We start from the raw sequence: 17778 nt of genomic DNA on the forward strand, positions 1-17778 counted from the left end.
CATCCTGTCCTCTGGTTAAATGTATGTAATCCAGATAGACTGAGGCTTTTGAAATAGTCACTCTATTGTGTAGACTAAGATGAAGAGATTGTGCCATTTGAGACTTTTGAGGAAGTGTAAAAGAGGTGTATTTATTGTCATCCTCCTTCCTGGAGTTGTTGTATATGCTACAAAGCAGGTTGCTCCACTAAGGGCTCGTTAGGCGCGGCGGTCTTCGGCCGTGCCCTGACTGAGCAGCGGTCACGGCCGCCGCGCCTCTCTCCTTCCCTGTCCCCCGCACGGCTCCTAGCAACGCCAGGACGCCGTGCGCACGATAGCCGCCGGGTCCCTGGCAACGCAGGACGCCGTGCGTGCAGGGCCGCCGGGTGCATAGCAACGGGGACGCCACAGGTGGACCGCGTTCCCCGTTGCTAAGAATAGTTAATTAGGTTGCTCGTGCAGCAGGGCAGCTGCACGGCAACTAGTAATTAGGGTCTGGGAGCTGGTCCTGCTGGCCCTCCTGTTATTGGCCAGCAGGGCCTTTTTATGTGAGCCAGCACACTGCAGCCCCGCCGGTGATAGCTTCTTGTATGCTGTTCCTGCCTTGCAGAACTCTGTTCCTGTCAGCCGTGTTTGGTGGATCTTGCTCCCTGTCCTTTGGTACTTTGGAGGTCCGAAGCCGGTCCTGGGAATCCTTCTAGTCCTTGCGAACCTGTTTGTCATCTGGGGTTCTCACCCGGTTTCGTGAGTAGTGGCTTCTGCCGCGTGTTGCGGCCTATGCCGCTTAGTGTTTACTTTATTGTGAATTGGTGCATTTGCGGAGGTTTCCGCTTTCAATGTCCTCCCCGGAACTTGGCGGTGCCGTGTAGGGGAGTGGACAGTGGTTTCTTTGTAGTTCTTTTTCCTTTGGCGGCGTGCCGCACATACGTTTAGTTTTTAGGTAGTTTATAGCCCCTAGCGTGGTTGTTTCAGTTAGAGGTCCCCTTGTTATTACCCTGTCTCAGTTCACGCCTTGTCTCTCTTTAAGACCTGAGGGGGCATCGGAGTTGGGCAGACCTAATCCGCCCTTCAAACGCGGCTGCCATGAAGAAACCATAGTCGTTCAGGCGTGAATTGATAACACGGGTAAGACAACGGAGGTAGGGTGCTAGGGGCTATTTCCTTCCCATTTCCCAATCCCAGCATTCCGTCTTGGTGCTCAGGACTCACTACATAAGATCTCCCCTGTCCTGAGCATCAGGATCGTAACAGGGCTCATACTGTCAGCCTGGATCCGGCAGCAGTCTCTCTCTCTCTCTCTCTCTCTCTCTCTCAGCAGTTCCTGCCTCTGGACTGCCTCCCCAGTCTGTCGCTGAGTCTCCTCCTGTCAGGTACACTCAGTGCCTCCCTGAATTAGGACCGCCTCCGGTCACTGGGAGTAGTCACCGCCCATTAAAGTGGAGGGGAGTGCTGGCCAGCTGCATTCCAGTGGAAAAATAATTTAACTGCTGCTGGCTTCCCCTGCCACCCACATGCCATCAGTAGCAGGCCCTCGTGTCCATCTATCTCTTTCACATATAGTACAGTATGCCATACATGTCCTTTTGCTCCATTGAGGAGTTGTGAGATTATCCCTAATGTGTCTTTATAGTGATACCTTGCACTGTCTGGGTATCACATAAATAAATATGTATTCTGCACTAATTAGAAGCAGCTCAAAAGGGGACAGCTATAATAAAATTACATTTGAACGCTAGAACTCAGGGATACCACCAATGTCTAAATTGCAAAGCGTGCAAAAACAATAAAGAGAAAACAACAAAAGCCAACTGGCGAGGAGGGGACATTGTGTCTGAGTTAAAGAAAAATGAAAGCAGATGTATTTTTGAACTAAAAACATTACAACCTTCAGGTCATAATATTGATATAGAATTAAATGCTTTTTTATAATATCATGCTTTTTTATACCTACAGTATGACATAATTTTTTTCTCTCATTATACCCTATTTTTCATAACATTTTACCTTATTTTACCTATCTTAAATCACAATGTCGGCAGGAATCCAAAACACATAGGCCCTCATTCCGAGTTGATCCCTCGCTAGCTGCTTTTAGCAGCAGTGCACACGCTAGGCCGCCGCCCTCTGGGAGTGTATCTTAGCTTAGCAGAAGTGCGAACGAAAGGATCGCAACATTGCTACAAAAAAAGATTGTGCAGTTTCAGAGTAGCTCGAGACTTACTCCTAGCTAGCGATCACTTCAGTCTGTTTAGTTCCTGATCAGCAGTGCGACTGAAAAGCGTCGCTAGACCTTGTGTGAAACTGCAACGGCTTCTGTGAAAGTACGTTGCGCGTGCGCACTGCGCGCCATACGCATGCTCAGAAGTGCTGATTTTTGGCCTAATCGCTGCGCTGCGAACAACGGCAGCTAGCGACCAACTTGATAGTTCCCGCTATTTTAGAGCACTTCCAGCCAGAAGTTCCGGTTTTTACCTAAATGAACAATAACGTTTTTTACTATAAATACTAGAGCCTCCACACTCCAAAATTATCCTTGAATAAATGTGGTTCGTTGGAGACAGGTGGCATATCCAGGAGTTGTATGACACACCACTCCACTCCATCTACAAGTGTGTATAACAGTGAGTATGGCTGTACCTGCTTTATGTTCAATAAAACCACTCCACTGGTTAAGTAAATGGGCGGTTCATAGTTGTAAGGCACCCGCTAGTGTGTAGAGAAACTCTGCTACATCATCAAGCCAGTACACAAATATTTCCAACAGAAATCAGGCCCAGAATATGAAAATGCAGAAAAATATGCAGATAAAAAGAACAATGCTGGTAAATCTATAAGCAGAACTACAATTATATAATATAAAAATGAATGAGCTGTTATGGATGCAGAAATATGAAAAGCAGTGGCAATGCAGGTAGGAATTTCTATGATATAGAGATAAAATGACAATGGCAGCAGCCAGATCCGTAACTAGACATTTTGGTGCCCTGTGCCTGAAAGAGAATTGGTGCTGTCCCCCCGCCCCGGCCTACATTTGAAATAGGGATAGTGTGACTTCATGGGGAAGGGTCGTGGCCACAGGATAGTAACAACTCACATTACCCCACACAGTAGTGTCCGTTTTTCACGTTACACCACACAGTAGTGTCCGTTATTCACATTACACCACACAGTAGTTTCCGTTTTTCACATTACACCACACAGTAGTGTCCGTTATTCACATTACATCACACAGTAGTGTCCGTTATTCACATTACACCACACAGTAGTGTCCGTTATTCACATTACCCCACACAGTAGTGTTCGTTATTCACATTACACCACACAGTAGTGTCCGTTATTCACATTACACCACACAGTAGTGTCCGTTATTCACATTACACCACACAGTAGTGTCCGTTATTCACATTACACCACACAGTAGTGTCCATTATTCACATTACACCACACAGTAGTGTCCGTTATTCACATTACACCACACAGTAGTGTCCATTATTCACATTATACCACACAGTAGTGTCCGTTATTCACATTACACCACACAGTAGTGTCTGTTATTCACATTATACCACACAGTAGTGTCCGTTATTCACATTACACATTATTTATATTTTGCCACAAGGGATCAGCAGCGCCCAAATACAGATTACATAAACAAATAAGCAAAACAGGAAACAGTGACTTACAGTTGAAGACAATATAGGACAAGTACAGGGTACAGTAACATAGCTGCATCAGCAGACGACACTGACATAAGTATCAGGGTAGCAGAAAACATGGGATTTGGTACCATTGAAGATGGTTTAAGTAAGAGAAGGGAAAGCACATGAGAGAAGGGGGCCCTGCTTGTGAGAGCTTCACTTTACACTGCACAGTAGCACCCTTATACATGTTACACAGTGGAGCCCATTATAAACATTATACCACAGTAGAGCCTCTTATATGCATTATGCCACAGTAAAGCACCTCCTCCTCCTCATCATCATTCCTTTTCCTCTTCATCATTCCTCCTCATTCCTACTCATTATTCCTTTTCCTCCTCATTCCTCATAATTCCCCCACCCCCCAGAGATGCTATGTATCATCATCATCATCATCATCACCTTACCTGTGACACTGTGCCATGGAACAGCTATTTCTGGTGGCAGTTACTTCCTTCAGACTGCAGGAGCCGGTGGAGGCGGTGCTCATCTCACACAGGAAGCGCTCAGCCAGGACTCTGCGCATTGCACTACATGGGAGACAGGAGAGGTGGAGCTCATGTATTAGTATAAACATCACAGCAGGTGCTCAGCAAATTGTGGTGGCGGACGGCTCTTCACATAGCGCATCTGCGCTGTGGGCAGAGCACCTCTCGCACAACCCTAGCTATGGCCCTGGCAGCAGCGGATCAGAGAAGCTGGCAGTGGTCGTCTTTTTACTTAAGAGCCTCCTGCGGCTTTAGCATATTTTCACACAATTGCTGCATACAGAGATGCAGTGGTGGCAAAAATGACAGTCTGCCATTAAGTCAGCCCCATAGACAGAGATGTTAACTAAAATTCAAATAATAAATAACTACAGCAAGAAAAGTGATAACTCCTTGCAATGTCCAAGCAAGGAGTTCAGTAAGAAGTGTCCCGTATATGCAGAAAGCAGGAGTTTGAGATGAAGAGTAACCAATCTTACTGCAGTTTGTTAAAAGTAGTCCTTCAGAAGCAAAGATTTCTGATAGAATGGGGTAGACGTATTAACCTGGAGAAGTGATAAAGCAGTGATAAGTGGAAGGTGATAACGCACCAGCCAATCATTACGGATTTGAAAAATTACAGTTAGGATCTGACTGGCTGGTGCGTTATCACCTTGCACCTATCACTGCTTTATCACTTCTTTATCCCTTCTCCAGGCTTAATACATCTGCCCCAATGTTCTCCTTTTGTTATACTCCATTTTAACTCCGTTATAACTGTGAATTATGCTATAAAAATCGAATTATACTTTGATAAAAACCCCACTATTAACCATATCCTTGCTGGATGGAATGGTCATATCAGCACTGGGAGAACAAGGTATAGAAGGAAAGCATTAATGCTTCCTCCTATGAAATATCTTTTTGTAGTGGACATTAACAAAAAGCTGGATTGTGACATGAGGCAGGCCTAAAACAATAGGATTTAAGTTACAAACTACTAGTAAGTGATGGAATGACCTGAGGACACCGAACCATTCCAAAAGTACCATAGGTGATGCATCCAGAGAAAACAGGGATGTAGGATACAACTGGATAAAAGATAAACATTCAGGAGCTAATGCAGAGTTGAATGCCTATTGGCTGCAGTTGCTCCATACAGAGCCATAACTAGACATTTTGGTAATAAAGCCCATTATACATAATATGCCACAGAACAGCCCCTTATACATGTTATGCCACACAATAGTACCCCTTATACACGTTCTGCTACACAGTAGAACCCTTTATACACATTATGTCACAATAGAGCCCCTTATACATGTTACACCACACAGTAGTACTCCTTATACACATTACGCCACACAGTAGAGCACATTATACACGTTATACCACAGTAGAGCCCCTCCTCATCATCATCATTCCTCCCCTCCCCTCTATAGGAAGCTGCTGTTCTACTTAGCTTTTTATTGCGCTCAGCCATGGAACGGATCGTCAGTTCACAATGTCCGGCGGCAATCACTCTGAAGAGATGTCATGGCATATCTCCCTTCAGATACTGTAGCAAGCTTACTCAGCTTAGCCAGGAGGGTGTTCCAGCTGGTTTCGCCCACGGGGCATCTACGCATTGAACGGCGGCACCGGCCACACTGCTCTAGTTACAGTCCTGGCTCCTGAGTTGCTTCCCCATATGCAAAATGGTCCTTTTCTAGCCCTGCATTTAGTTTGATACCCATCATCATCACCAGTGTGCAATTCTACTACCCTATCCCTGAGGCAAAAGATAATTCTAAAAACATGCATATTTATTCTTCTATCTCAGTGTAGCCTTCAATTCCATCAACACCCTTCTCTGGATGTTGCCCCATTACAACATAGGCACACCCCTTCGTTTGCACATGCAAATGCTTGGTAATGAAGGATTTGCAGTGCGGAAACCCCAACTGTATGCTCCACCTTGCCTTAGCCCCACTATGTAAAGGTGCAGCTTGATGTACTGCAGTTCCCAAGTTCAACCACTACTCCACTTGGCAGTAGAGTAGAGCAGTGACCCACAGAGAAATTGCCACCAGTCAGTAAAATATAAATTTAAGTGCTAGTGTTTGGGCAGCAATTTTGTAGCGGTATAGAAGTTTAAAATGCAGCACCACAGGTAAAATAATGTCTTACACAGTAGCTGGCAAGGTAACCTCTCAGAGGAGATGGATAAACAGAAGTTTGTTGTAACAATGTGTGGAACAGTGAACAGCACAATCAGGTACCTGGAACTAATGGTTTTTCAGCAAAGTAAATGTCAAAGGCATAAGTCAGATTCCAGGCAGTGAGCAGAATTGTCGAGATCACAGGCAGATTTCAAATTTCAGGTAGCAGACAGGATATAATTCAGGAAATGGAAGTGTAGGGCCCTGGGCAAAGCAATGCACTGGGGCTGCTAACCACCCTCCAGTGGTAAGAGTGGGTGGTGCTATCAGTGGCAGCTTTTATGTCCCCGCGGGCAGTAGGAGGTGTTCTATCTTCCACTCAGCATGTAGGACCTGGAGCAGTAATTTCTGCTGATTACTCCTTTACTGCACAGATTGGGGGGACGACACTAAACTGCAGTGGGCATTGGGTTGAATGAAGGTGCCCCGGAACATGACTTCCAGGTTAGTAGGGAGTGCTTAATATGTAGGGGAGGGGTGGATTGTGGAGTGGGCTTAATATTCATCATTTTCCGGTGACCTACAGTCGGCATGCCAACTGACAGGGACTATTCCCACTCGTGGGTGTCCATAACACCCATAGAGAGGGAATAGAGCCTTTGGCGAGTGCAGCAAGCCACCAAGGCCACTGCTTGGTGAGCGCAGTGAAACCGCAAGGTGCCTCGTTGCAATCAATCACAACCCCCCCCCCCCACCCTACCCCGCTGGTGTTAGGTGCCGCGGTCCACGGCGCCGCTCGGTCTGTTTCCGAGCGACGCTCACGGCCGCCGCACCTCCTTCCCTGCCCGCCCGGCGCCTAGCAACGCTGGGATGCCGTGCGCGCTGAGCCGCCGGGTCCCTAGCAACGCTAGGACGCCGTGCGCGCTGAGCCGCCGGGTCCCTAGCAACGCTAGGACGCCGTGCGTGCTTAGCCGCCGGACCCTTAGCAACGGGGACGCCACTGACTACCGCGTTCCCCGTTGCTTCCTGCCAATCATTACACTTGTTAGCTCTGGTCGTGCAGCAGGGCAGCTGCACGACATTACTAATCAGTCTTCACTGCAGCTATTGGAGGGTTCCCTGTTAAATTCTCCCTCACTACCTGGCACAGACGCCGGTGATAGCTTCCTGTATGCTGTTCCTGCCTGGTAACGTCTGTTCCTGGTTTAGCTGTATCTGGTCGATCCTGCTCCCTGTGCTCCCGTGTCCTGGAGTTCTGAAGCCGGTCCTGGGAATCCTTCCTGTCCAAAACGAACCTGTTGCAGTCATCCGTGGGTTCTCGTTACTTGGGGTTCTCTCCCGGTTTGTGAGTAGCGGCTTCTGCCTAGGCCGCTTAATCCTTGTATTACTTTTGTGTTGGTGGTTTTTGCGGAGGTTTCCGCTTTTCACTGTCCTCTCCAGAACTCGGCGGTGCCGTGTGGGGGAACGGACAGTGGTATCCTTTGTTGTTCTTTTCCTTTGGCGGCGTGCCGCACATAAATTTAGTTTTAGGGTAGTTAGTAGCCCCTAGCTTCTGTTGCGTTAGTTAGAGGTCCCCTTGTTATTATCCTGTCTCGGTTCACGCTTTGTCTCACGCTAAGACCTGGGGGCATCGGAGTTGGGCAGACCTAATCCGCCCTTCAAACGCGGCTGCCGTGGGCCCAAGAAACCATAGTCACTCAGGCGTGAATTGACTACACGGGTAAGACAACGGAGGTAGGGTGCTAGGGGCTATTCTCGTACCACTCCTTAGTTCAGCATCGCGTCCTGGTGCTCTGAACTCACCTCGCAACATCTCTCCAGTTCTGAGCATCAGGAACGTAACATTATCACCGGCCCAAAAAATAAACAACACAAAAAAAAAAAGTTGTTTTGTATTTGGTGGGCTTAGAAATTCGGCCTCATGAATCCGGCAGTTTTAGGTCCAAATCCCAGACAGCTTTTGGCCAACCAGATTCAGGAATTAACTCAGATGGTTCAGGATCTTACTCTTCGGGTGAGATCGCAGGAAGATCTTTTGCGAGCCTCCCCGAGTATGATTCCAGAACCAAAAATGCATTTACCCGACCTTTTTTCGGGTAACCGAAAGGATTTTTTTAATTTTAAGGAAGCTTGTAAGCTTTATTTTCGTTTAAGGCCCCGTTCCTCTGGTACTGAGTCTCAACGGGTCGGGATTGTGATGTCATTATTACAAGGTGATCCACAGACCTGGGCTTTTGGGCTAAAAGCGGATGATGTTGCCTTGCTATCGGTGGATGCCTTTTTTAAGTCCTTAGGCCTTTTGTATGATGACCCTGATAGAGAAGCATCAGCTGAGAGCCACCTGCGTGCACTTAAGCAAGGGAAAAACCCAGCTGAGGCGTATTGTACCGAGTTTCGCCGTTGGTCGAACGACTGTGGCTGGAATGACCCGGCCCTGCGCAGTCAGTTTCGCCTCGGTTTGTCTGAAGTTATTAAAGACAGTCTCCTTCAGTACCCCGCTCCTGAGACTCTAGACAAACTCATGGAGCTCGCTATTAAAATTGATCGTCGTCTCCGTGAGCGGAGGGCTGAAAGAGGAGCTAGTTTCAGGCCTAGTCCATGTGTATATACTTTCCCTGAGGACGTCTAGGAGCCCATGCAAATGGGTCTCTTCCGGCTGTCCCCAGAGGAAAGAACCAGAAGGCTAAATTCTGGTCTTTGCTTGTATTGTGGTGGCAAGGGACATATCGCACGTAATTGCCCGAATAAGCAGGGAAACGCTCTGACCAAGTGAGTAGTGAGGGGGTTCACTTGGGTCTGCAGTTAATCTCCTCTAACGATTCCTTATTAGTTCCTGTAAAAATTTCCTTTGGTAGCCTCAGTTCGTTGGTGTCGGCCTTCGTCGGCAGTGGAGCTGCGGGAAATTTCATGGATCTTGGTTGGGCTCAGGCCTTAGGTGTTCCACAGATACCTTTGGATAAACATATCACCATGCACGGCTTGGATGGTGGTCCGCTTTTTAATGGGGTTACCACTCGCCGCACACCTCCAGTACAACTGACTGTAGGGGCCCTACATTCAGAGAAAATCGAATTTTACCTTACTCATTGTCCGGCTGTCCCCGTAGTTTTGGGTCACCCCTGGCTTGCCTTTCATAATCCCACCATAGATTGGCGGTCTGGGGAGATTTCCCGATGGGGTCCCTTTTGTGTTGAGTGTATTTCCCGTCCAGTCCGGGTTGCGGCCGTCACCCCAGAACTTATTCCTTTGGAATATCAGGACTTTGCCGACGTTTTCTCCAAGGGTAATGCGGATATACTGCCTCCTCATCGGTCCTATGACTGTGCTATTGATTTAGTTCCCAGTGCCTCTTTACCTAAGGGGAGACTATATGCCCTGTCTGGGCCGGAAACCACGGCAATGAATGATTATGTACAGGAGAGCCTAAAAAAAAGCTTCATTAGACCCTCGAAATCTCCATTGAGTGCAGGGTTCTTTTTTGTTGAGAAAAAAGATGGGTCGCTCAGACCATGTATTGATTTTCGGGCTCTGAATAAAATTTCTGTTAAAAACACCTACCCCTTGCCATTGATTTCAGTACTCTTTGATCAGCTCCGGTCTGCCGTTATCTTCTCCAAGATCGATCTTAGAGGGGCTTACAATCTCATCCGAATAAGATCTGGGGATGAGTGGAAGACAGCTTTCAGCACACAGTCAGGACATTATGAATACCTGGTGATGCCGTTTGGGCTGTCAAATGCTCCTGCGGTATTTCAAGATCTCATTAACGACGTCCTTCGTGACTTTCTTGGAAAGTTTGTAGTCGTTTATTTAGACGACATTTTGATTTACTCTGAGTCTTTTGAACAACATATTACCCATGTGCAACTGGTCCTTCAGAAATTACGGGAAAATCATTTATACGCCAAACTGGAGAAATGTGATTTCCACATCACAGAAGTGTCCTTCCTGGGGTATATTATTTCTCCTAAGGGGTTTTTCATGGAACCTAAGAAACTCCAGGCCATCCTAAATTGGGCACAACCCACGAACTTAAAAGCAATTCAGCGCTTTTTAGGGTTTGCAAATTACTATAGGCGTTTTATTCATACCTTCTCTGATTTGGTTGCTCCTATAGTAGCATTGACTAAAAAAGGAGCGGACCCTTCCAATTGGTCGCCTGAAGCCAAGTCTGCCTTTCAGTCCTTAAAGCAGGCCTTTGTTTCAGCTCCAGTACTCAGACACCCTAACCCGGAGCTCCCCTTTATTGTCGAGGTAGATGCCTCAGAGGTTGGAGTGGGGGCTATCCTTTCTCAGGAAGAACCGGAGTCTCGGGAATTACACCCATGTGCCTTCATGTCCAGGAAATTCTCCTCCGCAGAATCCAACTATGATGTTGGTAATCGAGAATTGTTGGCAGTTAAATGGGCTTTCGAGGAGTGGAGGCATTGGCTGGAAGTAGCTAGGCATACCATTATGGTGTTTACTGACCACAAGAACCTGCAGTATATTGAGTCTGCTAAACGGCTTAATGCCCGACAGGCACGTTGGGCGCTGTTTTTTACTCGTTTCAGGTTTATTATCACCTTCAGGCCCGGTTCCAAGAATACGAAAGCTGATGCCCTGTCACGTTGTTTTCTTCCGGTTCACAATAACCATCCGGCTACTACCCCCATAGTTCCATCATCTGTCATCCGGGAAGGCCTCACACAGGATTTATTTACACAGCTAGTCCAGCTTCAGCAGCAGGCTCCCAAAGTTACTCCTGCAGATCGTCTCTTCGTCCCTGAATTTCTGAGAGGCACTGTTCTAGCTGAGTTTCATGATAGCAAAGTTTCTGGTCATCCGGGTATCACTAAGACCTTCGAGTTAGTCTCTCGCTCAGTGTGGTGGCCTAATCTTTCTAAAGATGTAAGGGAATTTGTCCGTTCCTGTCAGGTTTGTGCTCAGCACAAGGTATCTCGATCGTTGCCGGTCGGGCAACTCATACCTTTGACCGTTCCTCTCAGGCCATGGTCACATATATCCATGGATTTCGTGGTAGACCTTCCTCTTTCAGCCGGATTTCGAGTCATTTGGGTGGTAGTAGACCGTTTTAGTAAGATGGCCCACTTCATTGCTCTTCCCCGATTACCCTCTGCTCAAGGGTTGGCAGTTTTGTTTCTCCGCCATGTGTTCAGGCTCCATGGTTTACCCAGGGATATTGTCTCTGATCGGGGACCGCAATTCATCGCCCGTTTCTGGAAATATTTTTGTGCCTCATTAAATATGAAACTCTCTTTAACATCTGGGTACCATCCACAGTCTAACGGACAGACTGAACGTGTTAATAAGTCGTTAAAACAGTATTTACGGTTATATTCGGCCAAACTTCAGAATGATTGGTCTGAATTTCTTCCTTTGGCCGAGTTTGCCTATAATAACTCTTGTCATTCTTCCACCAAGGAGTCCCCATTCTTTTCGGTCTTGGGCTTTCATCCTAGAGCCAATTCTTTTTACCCTCATTTTCCAGTCTCCTCGTTGACCTTAACTTCCCATCTCAGAATGATTTGGAAAAAGGTGCACCTTGCCCTTAAGAAGGCTGCCTTCCGAGAAAAAAAAAATTCTGATAGGTTCCGACGCCCCTGCACTTTTAAGGTGGGAGATAAGGTGTGGTTGTCAACCCGCAACATCAAGCTCCGACAACCCTCGGCTAGATTGGGACCCAAATTTATTGGACCGTTCCTTATCGTTAAGAAGGTCAACCCAGTTGCTTTTCGGCTACGCTTGCCTAAATCACTTAAAATTGGCAATACTTTTCACTGTTCCCTTCTGAAGCAGTATATTTCTTCCAGGAGATTCCCTCGGAAGACTTCCCAGGGTAGACCTCCGGTGGATGTTCAGGGGCAACAAGAGTTCTTGGTGGAGAAGGTTTTAGATTCCAAGGTTTCTCGGGGCCGGCTTTATTTTTTGGTTCACTGGAAAGGCTATGGTCCGGAGGAAAGGTCTTGGGTCCTGGATAAGGATCTACATGCCCCTAAACTTAAGAGATTATTCTTTCAGGAATTTCCTCAGAAACCCGGCTTTAGGGGTTCTTTAACCCCCTCCTCAAGGGGGGGTACTGTTAGGTGCCGCGGTCCACGGCGCCGCTCGGTCTGTTTCCGAGCGACGCTCACGGCCGCCGCACCTCCTTCCCTGCCCGCCCGGCGCCTAGCAACGCTGGGATGCCGTGCGTGCTGAGCCGCCGGGTCCCTAGCAACGCTAGGACGCCGTGCGCGCTAAGCCGCCGGGTCCCTAGCAATGCTAGGACGCCGTGCGTGCTTAGCCGCCGGACCCTTAGCAATGGGGACGCCACTGACTACCGCGTTCCCCGTTGCTTCCTGCCAATCATTACACTTGTTAGCTCTGGTCGTGCATCAGGGTAGCTGCACGACATTACTAATCAGGCTTCACTGCAGCTATTGGAGGGTTCCCTGTTAAATTCTCCCTTACTACCTGGCACAGACGCCGGTGATAGCTTCCTGTATGCTGTTCCTGCCTGGTAACGTCTGTTCCTGGTTTAGCTGTATCTGGTCAGTCCTGCTCCCTGTGCTCCCGTGTCCTGGAGTTCTGAAGCCGGTCCTGGGAATCCTTCCTGTCCAAAACGAACCTGTTGCAGTCATCCGTGGGTTCTCGTTACTTGGGGTTCTCTCCCGGTTTGTGAGTAGCGGCTTCTGCCGCGAGTTGCGGCCTAGGCCGCTTAATCCTTGTATTACTTTTGTGTTGGTGGTTTTTGCGGAGGTTTCCGCTTTTCACTGTCCTCCCCAGAACTCGGCGGTGCAGTGTGGGGGAACGGACAGTGGTATCTTTTGTTGTTCTTTTCCTTTGGCGGCGTGCCGCACATAAATTTAGTTTTAGGGTAGTTAGTAGCCCCTAGCTTCTGTTGCGTTAGTTAGAGGTCCCCTTGTTATTATCCTGTCTCGGTTCACGCTTTGTCTCACGCTAAGACCTGGGGGCATCGGAGTTGGGCAGACCTAATCCGCCCTTCAAACGCGGCTGCCGTGGGCCCAAGAAACCATAGTCACTCAGGCGTGAATTGACTACACGGGTAAGACAACGGAGGTAGGGTGCTAGGGGCTATTCTCGTACCACTCCTTAGTTCAGCGTCGCGTCCTGGTGCTCTGTACTCACCTTGCAACATCTCTCCAGTTCTGAGCATCAGGAACGTAACAGCTGGCAAACTAAAGCTCAGGATCCCGGCATTGGAATGGTGAACGGAGGGATCCCAGACGCCGGTCACCCGATCCCAGCCCAACTGCATGCCGGGCATGTGAAGCTGGAAGCTGGAGCAGGGACCAGCTGCTGGTAGGCTGATATCTCTGGTTCTGGGCATAGTAAAGACAAGCTGCCAGTGTCCACCGAAAGGAAAGAGTCCCAGCTTTTGGAGTATACCCTCATAAAAACTTTAAGTCAGACAGAACCTGAGATATCTGGCTGGGAAGAGCAATTAACAGGCTTGGATTGGAACCACAACTTTTATTTTCGATATTTCCGGTTCCCCAGGGACGATTACAAAAAAACTGGTACTCCTGGAAAAAGGGGACCCTCATCTATCAACCCTGGGTGCTTATACCCCTGAGGCCCTTGGGCAACTGCCCATTGAGCCCATACGAAAAGACAGCCCTGCTAGGAAGACAGCACTAGCTTAAAAGCACCAAAATACTTGTTCAGAATAGCAGTAACCTCCTGTTAATACAAATTAATAGCTCAGGAATAACAAGGAATAAAATGGTCTCTTTATGTATAGCTTCTACTTGAAGAGTACGAGAAACAGTTCTCCAGAAAATAGTACCCTCAGGAATGTTACCACAATTAGTGATCATGAGAAACACTGTTGGATCTAGAGCTTGGGTTGGAATACAGAGTTTAGAAACCAAAGTATTGTAGAAGTAATAAAGTTACCAACTTTCCCAGAGTCTTGAAAGGCAGATTACCTTGGACCATAAATGGTAAAGGGTAAGTTCTAAGAGTGACAGAAGCAAACTAGGTGGTCAAACCTAGCATGGCTTCTCTGGTACCAGTTAGGTTTTGCAGATTTCGATTAGGCTCAGCATATTACAAACACCAGTCTTTCTTGGACCTCCTGTCCCGCTCCTCGGGAGAAAGCTGTAATAAATTCTTCTTTAATCCTATTGGACAATCCCTACCAGAAGGTAGCAATTGAAAAGTTATGTGTAATTGTCAGAGAAGTAACTACATATAATTAGAATTCTCATATTTCCTATACAGGAGCAAATAGCTTCATCAGTAAGGTGTCTGCTTCCAGTGTAATAGGTCGTGGTTTCTAATCCTGGGTATGACACTTGTAAATGTGTATCTACAGTATAATAAAACAGTATAATAAAAAGGGTGTGATTTGTAATTAATTTAATTCAATGGTGTCACAGAATGGGAAGAGAGGTGCCCCCATTCAGAGCAGGAGCCCGGCGGCAGATGACTCCGTTGCCTCCCAGAGTTACGCCTATGGCTACATTCATTTTAAATAAGGTTCTCGTAGCCACTTACAGTATATGGAACCTCTTGTAAAACACAATACACAAATCCTGAAAAATATCAGTGTCTTTTCTTCAACAAGTAGATCTTAATAACTTTGGGGATTATTTACATTTGGATGTAAGTCATCTTTACCACATGCCTCTCAGATGTAGCAGTACATGTCCACGCTGATAGGTGTTACTTTCACAATCTCCCTGAAATGCTTTTTCAAAAGTAGGCAAGTATGCATATATTACACCTTAAAAACATACAGAATAGGGAAATGTGGCTTAGTATACAACAGTGGTTCCCAAACTCAGTCCTCAAAGACCCCCAACAGTTCATGTTTTCCAGGTCACCTAGCAGGTGCACAGGTGTACTCATTACCCACAGGCACATTTCCAAAGATCCACAGGTGGAGCTAATTACTTCACTTGTGATTCTGTCAGGAGACCTGCAAAACATGAACCGTTGAGAGTCCTTGAGGACTGAGTTTGGGAACCACTACTATACACACATACCCTCCAACATGACCCGCCCCACTAGGTACAAAATGCTCTGTTTCTGGACTTCCCTCTTAATTTATTATTGCCATCACCTGTGAAGAAACAGCTTTCTTATCATTTAACTAGTTCAACACAGGTGATGGAAATCATAAATTAAGAGGGAAGTCCAGGAACAGAGCATTTTGTACCTAGTGGGGCGGGTCATGTTGGAGGGTCTGTACACGGTCCGCGTATACATGGGGTGTGGCATACTTACATTTGCAGTCCCTACTGCACATGGCTTGCCGATGCATGGTGCTGATCTACCTATCCAGGCATTGGGGGCCACAGGTGCTAATTACATTTTAGCTAAAAATTCTGCTTAATTTTACTGGACATGGGCACTAAAAGAAAGCAGAGTTTTGGGCTCTGCAGGTGGATTTCCATATTTAAAACAGGCCCTTAGTCTTTTAAAGAAATCATTTTTTCCTTTTTTTTTCCCCTTAACTCAACCATCTGCATATTGGGCCTGATTCATTCCTGATCGCTGCTGTGCAAAAACTGGTGATCAAGTCCTAACTGCGCATGCAAATGCACCGCAATTCGCATGCGCATCAGACAACAACAAAGGGATGGTGCGAAAAATCCGATCGCACGGACATTCACAAGGTGATTGACAGGAGGAGGCTGTCTGTGGGTGGCAACTGACCGTTTATTGGGAGTGTCCGGAAAAACGCAGGCATGCCCAAGCGTTTTTATGGAGGGTGTCTGACATCAGCTCCGGCCCCGATCAGCCTGTTCTGATCGCACTGGAGGAGTAAGTCCTGGGCTGTGCAGAGACTGCACACGGCGGATTTTTGCAGCTTGGCGTACACATGCAATTGCATGCTTGCACAGCGAATTTACACTTCCCCTTGGGGGCGGCGACTATCTGATCGCAGGACAGCAAAGTTAGCAGCCCAGCGATCAGATCTGAATCATCCCCATGGTTTCTGCTAGATTATACTGCCTGAATCTACCCCAGTATTACATGTGAGTAATTTCTCAAAGTGACAATGTCATACAGTACAACTTTCCCGGAATGTCAGGGTGATTCCTTGAAATAGTAGCAATCTCCCTTACTCCATGAAGAATGTAGCAATCTCCATGGCTGCACCTTACCCACGTTATGTAACAGTTATATATTTGGCAAAAAAATAAATCAGAGAAATAAACATTCAAATGGGATAATTTACATGCATTGTTTATAAGACATCCGTATGAGTACATGTATTTTCATATAATGTTTCCCATGCCCATTTATATGTGCCAAACTACAGTATAACAGCTTAGGACCTTGTTTCCATTTGGATGTAAGTCAGTTTTATAAATACCTCTCAGGCAGCAGTGTACGTCCACTTTAACCCCACGCTCACAGATGTTCTTTTCACAATCTCCCTGAAATGCTTTTTCAAAAGTAGGCAAGTATGTACAATGTTGCAATTGGGAATGTTCTGTACATTCCTGTGCTAAGCTTCTGAAAGGCTTATAGCCCCATCTGTACTACAGAGCCATGTGGAGGGGACCGCAGGGGCAAATGCAGGATTTCTACTGGGGGGTTTTCAAATGCAATACACAATCTCCCGCTCTGCGGAAAATTGGAGCAAGAGAAGCCGCAGAGTCTGATGGAGTGGTAGTGGTGCGTTTTGATCGCACTGGAGGAGTAAGTCCTGGGCTGCGCAGAGACTGCACATGGTGGATTTTTGCAGCTCGGCGTACACATGGGATCGCACAATTGCACAGCGAATCTACACTCCCCCTGGGGCGGCGACTATCTGAACGCAGGACAGCAATTAGCCCAGCGATCAGATCTGAATCACCCCCCCAGTACAGATCCTAAACATACACACAAATTAGTCAGTAGCGGATCTTGCCACGGGCAAGCAGGACTTTTGCCCGGGGCGCCGCCTTCCGGAGGGCGCCGGCGCCATCCAGAGGGCGCCACACCATGGCAAGATCCGCTACTGCTGTGTCCCTCGCTGCCCGCTGTGTCCCCCGGCTGTGTCCCCCTGTGAAGGGAACTAGACGCTACGCGTCTAGTTTCCCTTCGTGGAGAGGACCTTTGCTGTGCAGTGCGCAATGACGTCATCACGCACCGCACAGCAAAGGCCCTCTCCACGAAGGGAAACCTAGACGCTACGCTAGTTTCCCTTCGTGGAGAGGACCTTTGCTGTGCGGTGCGCGATGACGTCATCGCGCACCGCTCAGCATTTCAGCGGCGCTACTCTACTGTACAGGGGGAGTAACTGACCACGCCCCCTGTACAATGCCACGCCCCTATTTCCCGCCCGGGGTGCAAATAGGGCTAGAACCGGCCCTGACATTAGTCTTTTTATACAGTGCTATTTGGCCATGCTAAAACTGTTGCAGGGCATGCTGGGGTGTGTAGATCAACAACAGCTGGAGGGCCAAAGATTCCCCATCCCTGGTGTATGAAATACAGTATTAATATTTAACACAATAGATGGTCTATAATATAGGTTGTATGAAACATATT

This window comes from Pseudophryne corroboree, chromosome 3 (genome assembly GCF_028390025.1).
Source record: "Pseudophryne corroboree isolate aPseCor3 chromosome 3, aPseCor3.hap2, whole genome shotgun sequence".
Lineage (NCBI taxonomy): Eukaryota > Metazoa > Chordata > Amphibia > Anura > Myobatrachidae > Pseudophryne > Pseudophryne corroboree.